General features: G+C 40.1%; 1 protein-coding gene across 1 annotated transcript in view; it reads left to right on the top strand.

Moving 5' to 3' along the window:
- Window positions 1-11271: 11271 nt before the first annotated feature.
- Window positions 11272-18496, top strand: part of LOC139652390 (GAS2-like protein 3) — a gene marked incomplete at its 3' end in the record, with an annotated part of 34767 nt that continues 27542 nt past the window's right edge. The window contains exon 1 of the mRNA XM_071529449.1: window positions 11272-11332. The remainder of the gene's footprint in view (window positions 11333-18496) is intronic.

The following is an 18496-nucleotide window of genomic DNA, read 5'->3' as shown; positions in this document are numbered from 1 at the left end:
TGCTAATGTAGTCCTTGTTCCAGCTCGAGTCGTTTGGACGCTAGCTGTTCGGCGGCTAACATTAGCCTGTCAGACCGGTCTATATTTAAAACGGCCAATATTAGCTTATGCTAACTTACTAAGCTCTAGATGCTAGCAGCTCACCTAGAAGCTCACAAAGCTAAATTAAGATACCGTTGACATCCTTTAAACACGATATGATTGAGAATTACTTCTCATGGCAAACATAGCGCTCTAACCATAGACATTATTTATATACAAAAGAAAGGTTATGAGCTAACGTAGGTTATGTGGAAATAGTTTGTGACAAACAGAGCAAGTAGCGGGCTAGCTAGCCGCCGTGTGCGCGCTTGGTTTTGCATAGCTAGAGGCCGGGGATTTTAACTAATAACACTTTTGGCATCTTATTAACAGCTAATCTCGACCGAAATAGTTTGTTACCTCCACAAAATGAAACACGAAATGTGCTCCATAACATGAATGAAGGAGTTTGGTCTGTTGGCTTTTACACAGTCTGCTAGCCGCCTTTGAGGGTATAAGTGTCTTCATCCACACTGTTAACACGGGATGAGAGGATAAACCAGCTCAATTCAATTCACCCACCTTTTATTTGCGAAGTACAATTTATCCCCTTTTAAGAATGACAGGCATTCATAGTATACATCATAGTAGTGTATCTAACCGAAAAAGCCAGAAATTAATGTTTTTTTATTTATTCTGGTGGTTTGCCTTATGATAACTGGAGGTCATGCCTACCTGTTTATGTACTATTGTAGCTAATTGACCACTTGCACCATTTTACCATCCATCGATCTAGGCTGGTGTAAATGACTGTAAGAAGTAAGACTTTAATTGGATGTTAGACTGCATGCAGTGCGTTGAATGAATTAATGTTGAGGATTAGTGGAACTGATCAGCATACGAAAACACTTTGTCCCGGTACACGTTGTCACGGAATGTATATAAGCCTACATATATATCCACTATGAATCCATGTTAATGCATACAGGCCCTATCTAGATTAGGCCTACACTGCATTCTTGGATGGTTAAATTAAATGGTTTCAAAATCAACAAATAATGGCTACATTTGGAGTAGTTTAATGTTGTACAAATGTTGAAATTATGGATTGATATAAAGTCTGAAGTATTTAAACGTTTATTCCATAGTGACTTAAGTATGCAATGGATTTATACTCTTAATGCTTGATATTGTCTTATATTATCCCCATTTGCATATTTGTTGTCTAGATTACATAATCTTATTCATAATATTATTCTAACATTTTACAGATTGTCAGGATGAGCTGGTTGGACAGGCCTACATTGACATTTCTGTGTGATAGATCATGTTGCCTACAACAAAAGGGCACTTTGTTAAAAAAAAAAAAACATGGCCACAGTGTTATGAAGAACAGGTTTATCATGGATGATATTGTGATAGAAACTGAACTGTAGGCACAATTATGCAAATGGCGTCAACAACAACAACAAAAATGTTCCAATATTAATACACAGTCTGCAAGTCTCTCTGATGTTTTCAGGGACTGTAGGACTGTGGCACATCGTTATTGTTGAATAGCCTAGTTTAACTTTGGAAAACACAGAAAAAAGATCAATAATTATCATTCAATCAGTAATTATCATTGGTAATAATTGGTGCATCATTGATGTGTAGTGGTAAATGAAAAGGTGGGTGAACTTTGACCTCCAGTCGGTGATCATCATGAGGAAAGCAATTACCGATACATAGAAAAGTCAATTATATTCTCATTAATTCATGCTTTTATCCTTAGAAGGTCATATACTACAGTGATTCTCAATCTTTTTTATATCAAGGACCCCAAATGTAGTACATATTAGAGCCAAGGACCCCCATTTGATGAGATTTTGTCTCTCGGACTCAAATGTGAGAATATTTTTATTGTCAGATATGATTTCGTCCAGAATCCCATGACTATCTGTACTGTAGGTAGAGAGATAACAGAGAAGCTATGATCAGAACAGTCATTCTTCTACATTCTCTAATTGTGTTAACTTCTTGTAAATGAAATAATGGTGAAGTTTAACAATTCATCAATTTGCTGGGGACCCCCTGGACGGACCCCCCCCCCCCCCCCCCCAAGGACCCCTGGTGGTCCCTGGACCCCACGTTGAGAACCACTGATATACTAGTATAATTTGATACTGCTCACTCTGACGTATGCTGTGAATTCATGTCATAAATATTTATATCAGTGTGAGTAAACTGTGTCCTGCCACTAAAAAGCGGGCTGAGCTGTGGGGGTTTTCTGGGGGGTTTTCTGGGGGGTTTACCCTCTCCAGCGGCAGCCGACCGTCTGAACCGCAGCTGAAGCGGCGGCGGGTGAGTGTGCGGTGACCGGCTGTGCGCGTGCAGCGTGTTGCGGTGCTGCGTCGTCACTGATGCCGTCACATCCAGGCTCTCATCTGATGTGACAGCCAGGTCTTCCGTGGCATGTGGTGCAAACGGGGGCCGGTCGCCCCCCCCCCCCCCCCCAAACTGCCTCCACGCACCCGGACAAAAGATCCCAGTGGGACGCTAACAGCACATAACGTCCTCACACCTCCCTGCCCCCCCCCCCGCTCCTCCACGCCTCAGGTTCCTGCACTTTTTTTTTTTTTTTTTGGAAGTTGGGGTCCCGACTTATATGGTGGAAAACGGCTCCATCTTCTGGCAGCCGGGCCTAATGTATTAAAAAAAAACAAAAAAAAAACAAGACAGGATTGATTCACCTCAGTGGTTTAGGGACATGCTGTGCTTGCAGGAAGCAGCTGAGGGATTTTAAACTGGGTTTAGTCACAGTTGAGACAGATGCATGCTGGGAGGTGGGGAGAGGGGGTGTAATGAGGGGGGTGGGGGGTACTGACCACCCAGGGTCCCAAGCTGAGGAGGGCCCCCAAAGTGTCTGAATAAATATTTTCTACTTTTATTTCACACTGCTGTGGTTGTGAAATAGGGTTTGGTTGAAATCTGCAAAACTGCAAACAAATAAAACTTTCTCAAAAATATGATACAGCAACTGCTTTGGTTTTGTGTGTGTGTGTGTGTGTGTGTGTGTGTGTGTGTGTGTGTGTTATCTGAGACAAACTGGAACATGCAGGAATACAATTTGACTTGGTTTTTCCTGTGCAGACTAAAACAAAGTTGTCCTCCCTACCAGGGTTTGGTCCATTCAAGTCAAGTCCATGTCATTAATGTCAAGTCTCAAGTCTAAATGTAGAACAGCAAGTCAAGTCAGAACAAATCAAGAGTCCAGTATCAATTTAATATCTTAAAGAAAACTAAATATCTAGGACTTTTCAATGCAATATGGTTTTAATAGGATAAAAACTTGGTAAGAGCATCATGAGTTTGATTTCTAGAATCAGTTTCAACTTCAATAAATTAAATCATTCCATACAAATTCAGAAAACAGAATTTAAATTCAGTCGTCTGCTGGAACAAATCTCATCACTTTCAATCTAAGTCATTTACACAAACACAAGATCTCAAGTCAAGACTTTAGAAACCTTTTCAAGTCATCAGAGTACAAGTCAGAGTCAAGTCCCAAGTCACCAGAACCCAAGTCAAGTCGAGTCTCAAGTCTCCCTCAACCACAACTCTTAAAGTGCCTTTGAGCAAGGCATTGGTGTCTCTGTCCTGTGACCAGCAGCATAGATCTGTATATTACTAGATTGTACTGTGTGGTTCTCTGGTTTGAGTGTGTGTGTGTGTGTGTGTGTGTGTGTGTGTGTGTGTGTGTGTGTGTGTGTGTGTGTGTGTCACCTCCAACCCTCTGCAGTTACGAACTTTCCAATTATGCCACGTCCAGGGAAGGAAATTGGAAACGGAAATTAATTTGTGTTTTATTGTCCTTTATATGATGAGCTGAGAAGTGTTCCTTTGTGACAAAATGACTTTAATTTCTGCTCATTTCTTTGGGTGAGGTGATTATGAAAGATGAGATGTGCTTCAGGGAATGTGGACTACATGTGCCGCTCTTTATCTTTAAAGCCGGGCAAATACAATATATATGACTCTGCCCTACAAAGGTAAACGTCATACCTCAAGTTTAGATTTCATTTGAACAAAACTGACACCTATTATTCCTACAAAATAATAAATATTATCAATTTCTGTACGAAGAATACTTTTGTGAGGACAGGAGATGATGAAGAGGAAGATAATGAAGCCAATTTTCTCTTTTTTATTTTTCAGTTTCACTCTGTCTTGGTCTTATAGTTAATGTCCTTTAGCTTTGCAGAGCAGATTACTGAGTTTGGAAAATGTTTTTTTACAGACATGATGTACGGAAGAGTATCGATACTGAAATAAAACCAATCCCTGTCCTGTTGGGACTGTCCAGCTCTGTGTGTTAAATGTGCAGGTGTGTGTAGACAGTGCAGTGTTCACACACACACACACACAAACATACTGGGAAGAATGGGCAGAAAATCCTCTCTGATCTAGAAATTTTAAATCCAGAGTACATCATCAGCATGTGGCGCCCCCTGTTGGAACACTGTCTGCAGGTTTCGTTGATTGACAGGGCTCTTAATGCCATGACAACAGTCTCACCGGTTTAACAGTTTAACTCCAAGAGTTCACAAACAGTTTGCTACAACACACATTCACCACTGGGAGCTGCCCAGTCCAACCAGGCTTCTACTGGTGACCACTGAATAGCAGTGACTGGTGCTTTATCACAGTGGGTTCTCAACATGGAGTCCGGGGACCACCAGGGGTCCTTGAGGGGGTTCCAGGGGGTCCCCAGCAAATTGATCAATTGTTTAACTTCTCCATTATTTCATTTGCAATAAGAGAATGTAGAAAAATTACTATTTTATCATAGTTTCACTGTTATCTCTCTATCTCCAATACAGACAGTCATGGAGTTCTGGACAAAATCATATCTTAACAATAAAAAATATTCTCAGATTTGGGTTCGAGAGACAAAATCTCATCAGTCCCTAATGTGGACTAAATTAGGGGTCCTTGATATGAAAAAGGTTGAGAATCACTGCTCTACCATATACACACCGCCCATTGGCTGTGGCTGTCATTTGGTTATAATCACCTGTTCATTTATTACAGTCACCACACTCTTCACTCTGATGAAGGTATAAGATAATACATGTAGGTGTATTATCATGTCCTCACCCTCTGATTAAAGGTCTTTAACCCACATGACTGACTAGTTACGGTTATGTTTATACATTTATATTTGTATATATTTGGCATATATGGTACTACATTATCATACATGTTTATACTCGATACCTATATACTTTATACTTATAGAATAGAATAGAATAAAATATTGTAGTAGCTAGCAGCTGAATAACTTAGACAGTAAAAAACAAACCAAGTGAAACACATGAAGGTTATCAATAATGTCAATTGTAATAGATAAACACACAATAAGACAATGCACCATCCAAATAAAAATATAAAAATATATATATATATAACATATCAGAGAGTTATATAAATATAACAGTCTTCATCTGTTTGAGTCCCAAGATGAGTTTTTTCATCTAACAGTGTAACAGATGTTGGCACAAAAGAGTTCAGGGCTTTATAGAGATATATATAGAGATATATATAGAGATATATATAGAGATATATTTTATAAATGCTAGCAGTGACATTATGCTGCAGTGACATTATGTAATTCTTTACCTTCTGGACCTGTTTTGTATTCTTGTCTTCTCTCTGTACACATGTACACATGAGTAATAAAATAAAAATAGAACGGCTAAATGAAAGCCGTTCTATTTTTATTTTATTACTCATGTGTACATTGTTTATTATTCATTAGTGTGCTATCCCATAATATCCTGCAGTTTCCCCTCAGGGATAAAGTACTGTCCTATCCTATCCTATCCTATCCTGTTCTGTTCTGTTCTGTTCTATTCTATTCTATTCTATTCTATTCTATTCTATTCTATTCTATCCTATCATGTTCTATCCTATCATGTCCTATTCTATTCTATTCTATTCTATTCTATTCTATTTTATTCTATCTTATCCTATTCTATCCTGTCCTATTCTATTCTATTCTATTCTATTCTATTCTATTATATCCTATCCTATTCTATTCTATTCTATTCTATTCTATTCTATTCTATTCTATTCTATCTATCTTATCCTATCCTGTCCTATTCAGTTCTATCCTATTCTATTGTATCCTATCCTATCTACCCTATCCTGTTCTATCCTATCCTGTCCTACTCTGTTCTATTCTATTCTATTCTATCCTATCCTGTCTTATTCTATCCTATCCTATTATATTCTATCCTATCCCATTGTATTCTATCCTATTCCATTCTATCCTGTCCTATTCTATTCTATCCTATTCTGTCCTGTCCTATCCTATTCTATTCTATTCTATTCTATCCTACTCTATTCTATTCTATTCTATCCTATCCTGTCTTATTCTATTCTATCCTATTCTATCCTGTCCTATTCTATTCTATTCTATTCTATTCTATTCTATTCTATCCTATTCTATTCTATCCTATTCCATCCTGTCCTATTCTATTCTATTCTATTCTATTCTATTCTATTCTATTCTATTCTATCCTACTCTATTCTACTCTATTCTATCCTATCCTATCCTATCCTGTCCTGTCCTGTCCTATTCTATTCTATCCTACTCTATTCTACTCTATTCTATCCTATCCTATCCTATCCTATCCTATACTATCTTATCCTGTCCTGTCCTGTCCTGTCCTATTCTATTCTATTCTATTCTATTCTGTCCTGTCCTGTCCTGTCCCATTCTATTCTATTCTATTCTATTCTGTCCTGTCCTGTCCTGTCCTGTCCTATTCTATTCTATTCTATTCTATTCTATTCTGTCCTGTCCTGTCCTGTCCCATTCTATTCTATTCTATTCTATTCTGTCCTGTCCTGTCCTGTCCTGTCCTGTCCTGTCCTATTCTATTCTATTCTATTCTATTCTGTCCTGTCCTGTCCTGTCCCATTCTATTCTATTCTATTCTATTCTGTCCTGTCCTGTCCTGTCCTGTCCTATTCTATTCTATTCTATTCTATTCTATTCTATTCTATTCTATTCTATCCTACTCTATTCTACTCTATTCTATCCTATCCTATCCTATCCTGTCCTGTCCTGTCCTATTCTATTCTATCCTACTCTATTCTACTCTATTCTATCCTATCCTATCCTATCCTATCCTATACTATCTTATCCTGTCCTGTCCTGTCCTGTCCTATTCTATTCTATTCTATTCTATTCTGTCCTGTCCTGTCCTGTCCCATTCTATCCTATCCTGTCCTGTCCTGTCCTGTCCTGTGCTGCAGTGCCGTGCTCAGCAGCTCAGCAGCTCAGCAGCTCAGCAGCTCAGCAGCTCAGCAGCAGATGGAGTTACCGGGGCAGAGTGTTTCTCTTTCTGGGATTTGAACCATCAATCTTCCACTGAGCCTGAGGCTGCAGCTGAACACGAGCTCCAAACTTTATCTAAATCTAAAACAGTCTAATATTTTGATTGACTATTTGATTATTTTGTAGTTTCTCAGTTTCTATTAAACATTTCAAGGATTTATGAATATTTAAAATTAATATAGAAGAAAAAAAGCACCGTGAACCAAGTTGAATGAGGTGAATCAGATGTTGCTTTAGAACCATGAATAAACATGTAAAGATGTTCGACTTATAACTTGCTGTTTGTTCTGTAGCAGCATGTTTAACTCTAAGGTGTTAAATTATGTGACTCAAGTGTTTTTCTACTCTGCTTTGTTGAATTGAAAGAATGATTTTTCAAGATGTTTTTCTCAGCAGCAAATTTAGTCTCCTATCCTGAGACCCAAGCACATGAAAATGTGAATGTAAAGTGTAGATTGAGTTGTGTTGTTATTGCCTTTAATGTAGTAAGAATTGTGTGTGTGTGTGTGTGTGTGTGTGTGTGTGTGTGTGTGTGTGTGTGTGTGTGTGTGTGTGTGTGTGTATGTCCATTTTCACCACTAGATGGCACTTGTGTTTCAGTGTTATGGGTTGGACCTGAAGTGTGTAGGGTTAAATACATTGTGGTATACAGAAGGTTTGTTAAAAAAACAAACAAAAAAACATAGAACTATTATTTTTTAGTTATTCTTTTTGCATGTTTTATTATATATATTCTTCTATTTTTTTTGTTTTTATTTATAATTTATTTATGTTTGTATAATTATTGTAGGCTATTATTTATCTATTTGTATTATTATTTTCTATTTTCCTTTTTTTTTTGTACATCAGTGTTCCAGCTGTACTGACCTGTTTGACTGACAGGTGATCTGTGGGAAGAGCAGAGCAGAAACACCACAGTGAGGCTGAGGGACAAAGATGGAGACTGAATCAACAGTTTACTGCTGTTACTGCCTTGCTCAAGAGCGCCTCAACGGTGATTTCTGAGGTAGGGATGACTGATTCTCATGTTTCTTTTTCATTTTTTACACTTTTCAGAGTTTGGGTCTGGGTCGTCCTGGTGGATCAGTGGTCTAAGGCGTCCTGGGTTTGAATCCGGCCTGGGACCTCTGTTACATCTCACCCCCCCTCAGTCTTTCCTGTCTACCTCAACTTTGAACTGTTGAATAAAGGTGAAAATGCAAAAAAAAAAAAAAAAAAAAGTCTGGGTCTCATTCAAACCAGAGACACTTTCAGAATCAGAATCAGGTTTATTGCCAAGTTTTCACAATACAAGGAATTTGCCTTGGTATGGAGGTGCATACAATAAACATAAACATGGAGAAAAATAATAGGGAAATAATAGGGATAGGTTAAGAGGAAGTACTGCAAGTCAAAAAGTCATAAATATAAACATAAATAATACAGAATATGAAAAAAAAAAACCAGTCACAAACCCACTTCTTCAGCCTCTAGGCCGCCACCTTCTCCACCATCTTCTCCTTGCTTGGGGCCCCAGAATAGACTTCAGCACCCTGACCACAATCCAAGCTTTAATTTAAGGTGGACACACAGAAAATCCACCTTAAATTAAGATAACATAACATTAGATAAGATAAGACAGCACTTTATTAATCCCCTTGGGGAAATCCAGGTGCCACAGCAGCAACTGGCAGAACAGTACCAAGGAAATCAAATACAGGAAGATAATACAAGAAAAGCTGTAATAAGATAAAATAAATGTAATGTACATAATATAAAACTATAGAGACAGTGCAAATAAATGCAAATAATAGCTCTTGTTTAGACTCTCTGCTGAGTTTAACCCCCAGTGAGCCCGTCCCACACTAAGTTGGATGAATCCTTTGGTACAGAACTCAAACTCTTGAGGTTTGGGGTTTAAATTAGTGAAACTTGAATATTAGGCAATGGCCTTTCAATCAGATACTGAGGATGGTCACTGATTAATGAGTATAAGTTGTGGTTATTTGGGAGAGAGGAAGATTTAAAAAAACAACCTAACTTTTCAAATTTTGTTCATAATGAGAGATCATTAGAAGACCTGGAAACATCAGTAACAACCAATACCAGGTTTTATTTGACAAATTATGCAGTTAATTATAATTCTTCTACCTGGCCAAATTGACCCTACTTCTGTATTTTGATCTGAAAATGAATAGCAGACCAGTTACCATCAGCAAGCCTCACCCTTCAAAAATATGGGAACAAGATATATATAATACTAGAAAGAAGAAATAGAATACTACAGGGTTTTTAAGAGAATTACCATTTTTCTGACACTGTCACTAATTTGTACTTCGGTGGGTGGGTGGGTGGGGTCGTTGTGGTTTTTGCAGTAAAACCTGCAGTTTGCTCAACTCAGACACAAGGCAAATGTTTCATCTACTCACCAACACAAGAGACATTATTACAGTACTGTAAAGACAAAACAAATTCAGCTTTAATTCTTCACAAATTACAAAAGTTTTCCTCAAGTCAATGAGCACATTGGTCTTTGACTGGTACCAGCTGTGTGTGTGTGTGTGTGTGTTGGGGGAAAAACCAATTGTTCCCTCCCTGAACAACAGTCCAGTATCCAGTTTCAGGAGTGGGCAGGTCAGCTGGCCGGCCGGCCGCTCAGCAGCTGGAGGACTGGCTGTTTCCTGAAGTATTTATAACAGAAAAGGGATAACTGGAGGCCGCCATAGTTTCACTGCACAATGGGAAGGGTGCGGCTGAAACCCAACACACACCTGCTGAATGTAAAGAGAGTCATTCCTCCTCATTTTAACTATTTCAGTAGGCCAGTGGGTTTTTTACCTGTTGGCAGAGGTGTGATTGAGTCAACTTCACTAGAGTCAAATCAGTCTCAAGTCAAGTTCTAAGTCTAAATGTAGATTACCAAGTCAAGTCCATGTCTTTAATGTCAAGTCTCAAGTCTAAATGTAGAACAGCAAGTCAAGTCAGAACAAATCAAGAGTCCAGTATCAATTTAATATCTTAAAGAAAACTAAATATCTAGGACTTTTCAATGCAATATGGTTTTAATAGGATAAAAACTTGGTAAGAGCATCATGAGTTTGATTTCTATAATCAGTTTCAACTTCAATAAATTCAATCATTCCATACAAATTCAGAAAACAGAATTTAAATTCAGTCGTCTGCTGGAATAAAATCTCATCACTTTCAGTCTGAGTCATTTACACAAACACGAGATCTCAAGTCAAGACTTTAGAAACCTTTTTTTTTTAGGTCAGAGTCAAGTCCCAAGTCACCAGAACCCAAGTCAAGTCTCAAGTCTTCTCTTCATGCATCAAGTCAAGACTCAAGATACTAAAACTGTGACTCGAGTCCACATCATGTGACTCAAGTCCTCACCTCTGCATCCAGTAGAACCAAATCAATGCATCGTAACACAGAAGTCATTTACACAAACACAAGATCTCAAGTCAAGACTTTAAAAACCTTTTCAAGTCAGTTAAAAATACGGGGGGGACAATGGCAGTAAAATAAATAAATAGCACAGAAATAGGAAAAAGGGAAGATTTATATGTTTTTATACCCTTCTTATAATTAGTTAATTCAAGTTGGATGTTGACAGAACCTTTAATTTCAATGCAAAACAAACACATTTAATTGATGCTGCTGGCTTTTCATCACTCAGTAAGATGACACTCAGGTGAGTCCGTGGCCCCGCCCCCTGCCCACGGAGCGCTCTGATTGGCTGGTTCGAACAGCGCTGCCCACACACACACACACACACAAACCACAACAGCAACGGCGGCGGAGGAGTGAAGTCTGGAAAACATGAGCAACATCCAGCAACAGCCAGAAGAGACGCAAAGACGAGGATTTCCCCCAACACTTTAAAAACGGAGGAAACTAACCCGAGTTCTGCCGTGAAGCTTCTCTGTCACTTCGGAGCTGGTGAGTTGGGAACTTTACTTTTGTCTCACAGCGGACGTTATCGGGGGGGGGGAAAGTTAGCCGGAAAACTTTCACTTCTTTCACTGCAGATTTTCTCCCGTTTCTCCTCCTCCACATCCATGAGGAAGCCTCGTGGAAGCAGCGCCGTTTAACATGACAGTATTCCGGGGGAAAAAAAATGTTTAAAACACCGTTATATTCTCCGGTTATTGAGCTCCAGCTTTGTGTTGCTGTCTTAAAAGTCGGACTCAGAAAATAAAGAGCGGCTGCGTTGGCAAGCTGCCAGTCTTACAAACTAAGAAGTGAGCTATATTTGAACGGTTTGTTTTAAGGTTGTACCGCCTGCCAATCAGATTAAAGCCTATCTTTAGTGTCATTCACCTCCACCCAAAGAGACGAGATTGACTTTTATGACTTTATTGGATGGGAAACGATTCACTTTCCACTTCTCTGGCATGATCTATAATCTGATTGTGATGATGAGTCCAATTTAGATCAATATGCATCCCTGCTCTGCGCTGGTTTCAGCATTACATAATGCTGCTCAGTAATTGGCATTGACAGGCCCGTGCGTGCTCGGACTGACTGAAACAACAGTCTGTAGTCTGAAGCATGCGCATATGCATCCTTGATTGGCAGGTAGGCATACACAGGAAAAGTATGGGGGATCAGCAGTTTTTGACTGGTGCAAATATAACTTGAGATTCACTGTGGTGGATGGCTGCTGAGGTTTCACATTTAATATAATGGGGAATTGCAGCGGCTGAAAGGATGGAGTGGATCTTGTGGTCCTGTGTAGCAGGTTGGATCCATTCATGAACTGAATTGAGAATGCATGGTACATTTAAATTAGTGTAGTTGGAAGTGTGAATGTGACTGTCACCCAGCTGTAAGGAAACAGAATGTGAACTGTGAACTGAATTCCATTAAATTCCACTTCTAATATAGCCTAAGAGAGTTTGTCTCTACTCGCTAAACATTATAAGTTCACATTTAACAGTTCAACAAATCAAACACATTCAGTCATAATGTATGGATTACCATTACATGTTCTGCATCAAATACCAGCTCAAAGGCAGGGCTGGGCGATAATTCAATATTATCGTTTATCGTCTTTCAGTGGACTCATATCATGATGATATGAAGATATTTTGATATCGTGACACACATTTCTGCTGTCTGAATTGATGATGACAAGCAAATTTTACTTCAAAACTCTCATAAAATGAGGTATGGTAGGAATATTATTTGAATATTTCTGTTTTGTTTGACATCACACCTAACATTACCATTCGGTTCAATGAGATGAACATTCATTTGATTATTTAACGTGATTTTGCATACATGAACCATATCGTGATATATATTGATATTGAGAAAAATCCTTATGATTATCGTGATATTGATTTCAACCATATCGCCCAGCCCTACTCAAAGGTTCCTTTAACATGTTATGATATTCAGTATTCATTTGATTGTATGTAACACTACATGACATGTGATCTCACATATGTGGAAAGAAAAAAAACCCATGAAATTTCACAATATTTCATTGAATTAAATTCAACTTCCTCAAAATCCAGTTCAATTCCAATTCTGTTTCCTGTGGGTTTTTTCAAATTCCAATTCCTCAGTTGAATTGGAATTGATGAGTTCATTCATGGATTGACCCTCAACCCTGCTGTGTAGTTCAATAGGAAGAGCAAGGCACTAACAGAGGGGGTTGCAGGTTCAATTCCTGCTCCCATGCTAAAAACAGTATGCTCTTATGGATCTGTTTGGGGCTTTGGTTAAAAGCGTCCCCCAAACAGCATTATCTTCTCTTTCTGGTCTGTTTTTATTGTTCATTGACACTCAAGCAGAACACATGAAATATGAAGTCTTCTTCTAAATGTGCCGCTCCTGGCTTCCTGCTGGGGGAAGGAGGACGGAGTGAAGGCCTGGCAGGTGTTTCCTGCAGAGAGACGTGAACCCTCCGGTCCGGTGTCCCCCGGGCGGGACGCTTCACACGCCGCCTGCCCGGCCGCTGATGTGTTTATGGGGCGGTGTGTTTTTCTGTTTTTCTGTTTTTGTGTTTTTGGCCGGGCATCAGTTTGTCCCTCCAGAGCCTCAGACAGGACAACAACACACAAGCTTTATTTCATGCTGGTGCCACAGAAGAAGAAGTAGTCATGTGATTTTTCGGGCCGTGGATTACATTTTTCCAGTGTGATGATTTTACTGCAGGTCACTTGATTTTTAAATTTACCAGTACACAGCATGTGACATAACTATAAATTGTGCTTGTATGTGTGTGTAAGCATCTATATAGAAACCAAGCGTGGATACAGGAGGAAAAGGGAGGTATTGGGTCACACACACACACACACACACACACACACGTGCGCGCCCACGCCTTCAGCATTAATCAGATCTAGGGCTGCAACTAACGATTATTTTCATCATCGATTAATCTAATGATTATTTTTTCGATTAATCATTTAGTCTATAGTCTTACTTTAGTCTAACCAGCAGCCAAAAAAACCCCAAATTTAAATTTTTATAATGATATAAAACAGAGAAAAGCAAGAAAATCGTAGCATTTGTGAAGCTTTAACCAGCAAATGTCGGGTTTTTACTTGATAAATGACAATTATCAAAATTAGAATCGATTAATTTTCTGTCAGTTGACTAATCAATAAATCAACTAATCGTTTCAGCGCTGATCAGATCTATACACATCTATGCTACATCTACACTAGCATTGCACTCTCTCATGCTTAAACTCACACCTGATCCACTGCATCACACCCAATAATTTCCAGTTATGCCGCTTTTCCACTGCATAGTACCGGCTCAACTCAACTCGACTCGACTCTACTCGCTTTTGGTAGTACCACTTTGGTTTTCCACTGCAGATAGTACCCCCTCAATGTGCCCCACCCCCCAAACTGGTCATCATAGCGACGCTGCGACGCTGCATGAAACGCAACACACAGCTACAATGGAGGATATTGAAGCGATGGTGTTCTTGATTCTCGGTATGTGGCTGTTAGTCACAGCAAGGAAACAGATTTTTATTTCAGAAGAGGCTGAAGGCAGCGAGACAGCAGACTGCTCTCTGGCTGCTCAAGGCGACGCAAGAGGGTAAGCTAACCGCTAACCTGGTAGCTAACGTTAGCATATACGTCCCGTGTCGCGATGACGATCTGACCAATCAGTGGTCTGCAGTGTTTTTACGTCACCGTTTGGTATCGCCTCAGCTCGCTTGGAACCTCGAAGGAGGTGCTACGAAAAAAAGTACCAGGTACTACGTAATATGGTACTTGGTACCTGGTACTTGGCCAGTGGAAAACCAAAAAAGGCGAGTAGAGTCGAGTCGAGCCGGTACCATGCGGTGGAAAAGCGCCATTAGATCAGGGATGCTGGTGGGATGACTGTCCAGTGAAGGAGCTGCTTGTGAGTCATGTGACTTCTGTTTACAAACCTTGGCTTGCCTGTTAACTGGGCAGTGTGTGCACCTGAACAAACCAAACACAAAACTACAGCAAAGTGAAGTTTTCCACCTTTGTTCGGACCAAAGAAACTGCAGGTGTGATCGAGCTGTACCTGCGGTCTGAATCGTGGTGTGATCGGTTCTCACTTCAGATCATTGACAGAATAAATGTCGTTTGGTTCCAGACAAAGCCGTCACTGACCTGGAGCCAGCACTGAATGAATGAACGCACGCATGAGTAGAAACCCCGATTCCCTCGATCTTCATAATCACCATCTGCTTGATCTTTGGCATCAGGCCTCCACGTTTCAGTGCTGCCAGGGCTCACACACACACACACACACACACACACACACACACACGATGCCACGGATGAGGCGGGGAGGCTTAACCTCCACGTGGCACATATGGGCTGCGACGCTGCATGTGGACACAATGGAGATGATAATGAAATCGTGGATTACCCCTCATTTATTTAGGGTACAGCTTACAGAAAGGGACTGGTGGGGGGGAAATGAGGGATCAGCGGGTGGGAGGGGGGTGCTGGGGAGGGGAGGGGGGTGCAGCATAGGCCCTATTAAGACTGTAAATGGTGACACAGGAAATAGAGCTGACGTTGTGTATTGTTCCTCTGAGGTGATTCGGATGTGTGACATGTTTTGAGTTTCTTTGAAGAGCTCGTTTCCAAAATGCTGCGTATCCATTTCAGGGAAAAAAAAAAACATTTTTAGATGTCAAAAATAATGACAAATGCCCATCACAAGTTACCACAACCCAAAATGATTCTTAAAGTTTCTTACTTAGTCTGACCAGCAGAGCAAAAAAACCCCAAAGTATTCATTTTATAATGATATGAAACAGAGAAAAGCAGCAAATCTTATTGGCATTTGTGAAGCTGTAACCAGAAAATGTTTGGTACTTTTATTTGATAAATGACTAAAACGATTGATTATCAAAATTATAATAATTCAGTTTTCTGTCTGTCGACTAATCGTTTCAGCATGACTGTAGTTAATCATTCAGCATCTCTAAAACAGAGAAGATCCAGTCTGTTAAAATGTTACCACTTTGTCAACCAAGGACTTAACCTTTTGAAAATCCTTTAGCTTTAGGTTTGAGCTGTCAATCATTAAGTCAAAGTAGGCATCTTCCAGTGTTGTCTGTCTCATTTTTGGAGCGAGTCTTTTCACTTGTTTCTTGGGTGATGATCTGCTGAAACTGCTGGACCGGACTGAACGACCTCGGCGGCCCTCGCTGAACCACATGAACCAGACTTATCTCTCGGTCATGCGGCTATCAGATTCTACAGACCAGTTCTTCTCCTGTCTTTCATAAATTTAGGTCAGCTGTGCTCACAAGAGTGTTGAATATGGCTTCAGATCAGCTGCAACTCCTGTTTGTTTCATAGTTGTGTCATATGAAGTGTTTCCTTCCAGATGCACCAGTACATTCTGCTATCAGAAAGTAATTACTCAAAATTAGGGCTGCAACTAACGATTATTTTCATTGTCCATTAATCTGTCGATTATTTTCTCGATTAATCGATTAGTTGTTTGGTCTATAAAATGTCAGAAAATGGTGAAAAATGTGGATCAGTGTTTCCCAAAGCCCAAGATGACGTCCTCAAATGTCTTGTTTTGTCCACAACCCAAAGATATTCAGGTTACTGTCATAGAGGAGGAAAGAAACCGGAAAATATTCACATTTAAGAAGCTGGAATCAGAGAATTTTGACTTATTTTTCTTAAAAAATTACTCAAACCGATTAATCGATTATCAAAATAGTTGGCGATTAATTTAATAGTTGACAACTAATCGATTAATCATTGCAGCTCTAGTCTGGATAGTGTTTTACTTTGATGCCAAAAGTCATTTTGTGAGATTAGATTCGTTTTTTTAGCGATGCACAACGTCAACCTGTTTAGCGGATTTATTCTAAAAACAGTTTCCAGGTCTTGATCACAACAGGTGTGATAATGTCAGTTTCTGAGGAGAGGCGAGTCAGACAGTTTGTGGTTGTTGTTGTTGTTGCTTCTTACAAACTGAACTAAATGTACGGTCTGAGGATTGAGATTTTTTTCTTATGCTCATTTCTCTGTTTTTCCCTCTTTAGTGCTACTTTGTGAAAAAAGTCGACCTCCTTTCTTTATCGCTCCTTTCATCAGAGTGTGGGTTTCTCTCTCTCTCTGGGGGCCTGACCGCTGCTCACTGAGGACCTAAAGGAGCACAGGCTTCTCCCACTGTGTCTTACTGCTAATGAGCCTGATTAAGGTGAAAGGTGCCCCAGTTTTACACCGCCCCCCCACCCAACATGACCAGGATTATCGGCCAGTGAGCGTGGCTGGTTTGTCTGAACGTGGCGACCCCTCCACCCGATTACCTCTCCTTGGCCTGACCTTCTGTGAGGAGTGTGTGTGTGTGTGTGTGTGTGTGTGAGAGAGGTATGAGGGGGGAGTCTGGGGGTCTACATGGCCGCTCAGCTGCAAAGGCTTATCTGAACTGACCCTGATAAAGCCTGTTACATGGCAACACCGCTGCTGCGTGTTTGGGGGCGTTTTGTCTTCCGATTTTGAAAGTAATAATCCTTGATGATTGGGTAGAAATGGAAACGGCAGAACAGATTGACACGGCAGAACCTACAGTACTGTAAAAGTCTTAGTCACATGTAAAAAAACATCCATAAAGCAAAGATGCTTTCAAAAATAATGAAATGAAAAGTTTCTCCATCCAACAAATAAACATCAAAGATACATCTTATATAAAAAAGCTAGGGTGCCTAAGACTTTTGCACAGTACTGTAGATATAACTAATCGATGATCAATCGCAAAACAGAAGGATGCAATACAGTATGAAGCAAAATGAAAACGTAAGGAAACAAAACAAAGCCCAAGAAGACACAAAAAAGCATGTTGAATAGATATTAAAGGCCTAACTAACTGGCATTACAGGCTATTTAGATCCTCAGTGAAGACACGGGAAAAACAACAAATAAACTATAACTATGTTTATCCCAAATGAATGACATGTTGACAGTAAAGGAGGAGGAGAACTTCTTCCTTAAAAAAAAAACCAACAACTGTGTCTCCACCTCCTTAAAAGTTCAGAAAATGTATCCATTACGGCGCCTGGGCAGCTTCTGGCAGCGGGACAAAACTCGGATTTGAAACGACGGCGTTTGTGCGACGGTTTCGTGACAGAGCTCTCTCTCTCTCTCTCTGTCGGCTCTTTTCTGTCAACGGTTTCACGCCCCAGTTTGTTAGTTCAGTGTGCGGATAATGTGATGCGGTTCTGTTTTGCGTGTGAGCTGAGCGTCAACAGCAAAATCATTTTTCAAAAAAACGCAGCTGAGGGCAAGATCAACGGTCAGGTTTGTTCTGTAGTCTGCTCAGGTATTTCAAACGGTCGGTCTGCTGGACGCCTTTGCTGTGGCTGAAGGGATGATGTCATTGCCGTTGGCTGGCCTTCGGGTGTGTGTGTGTGTGTGTGTGTGAGATCAGCAGAAACGGTATCCCTCAGCGTGGGCATGCTGCCAGGCTCGCTGCAGCTTAAAGGACGCCGTGCCTCTGTGTGTGTGTGTGTGTGTGTTTGTGTGTGTGTGTGTTGGAGGCGTGACGCTGCTGATTCACCAGCCAACTGAGTTCTGACGCCGCTGCTTTATACAGGCAGGGAATTTTAAAATGGAGCTGGAA

The sequence above is a fragment of the Centroberyx affinis genome, unplaced genomic scaffold (genome assembly GCF_046629955.1).
Source record: "Centroberyx affinis isolate AG114_WGS23_722 - 3 ecotype Tasmania unplaced genomic scaffold, CSIRO-AGI_Caff_v1 ptg001791l_1, whole genome shotgun sequence".
Lineage (NCBI taxonomy): Eukaryota > Metazoa > Chordata > Actinopteri > Beryciformes > Berycidae > Centroberyx > Centroberyx affinis.
This window is presented reverse-complemented; position numbering and strand designations above follow the sequence as displayed.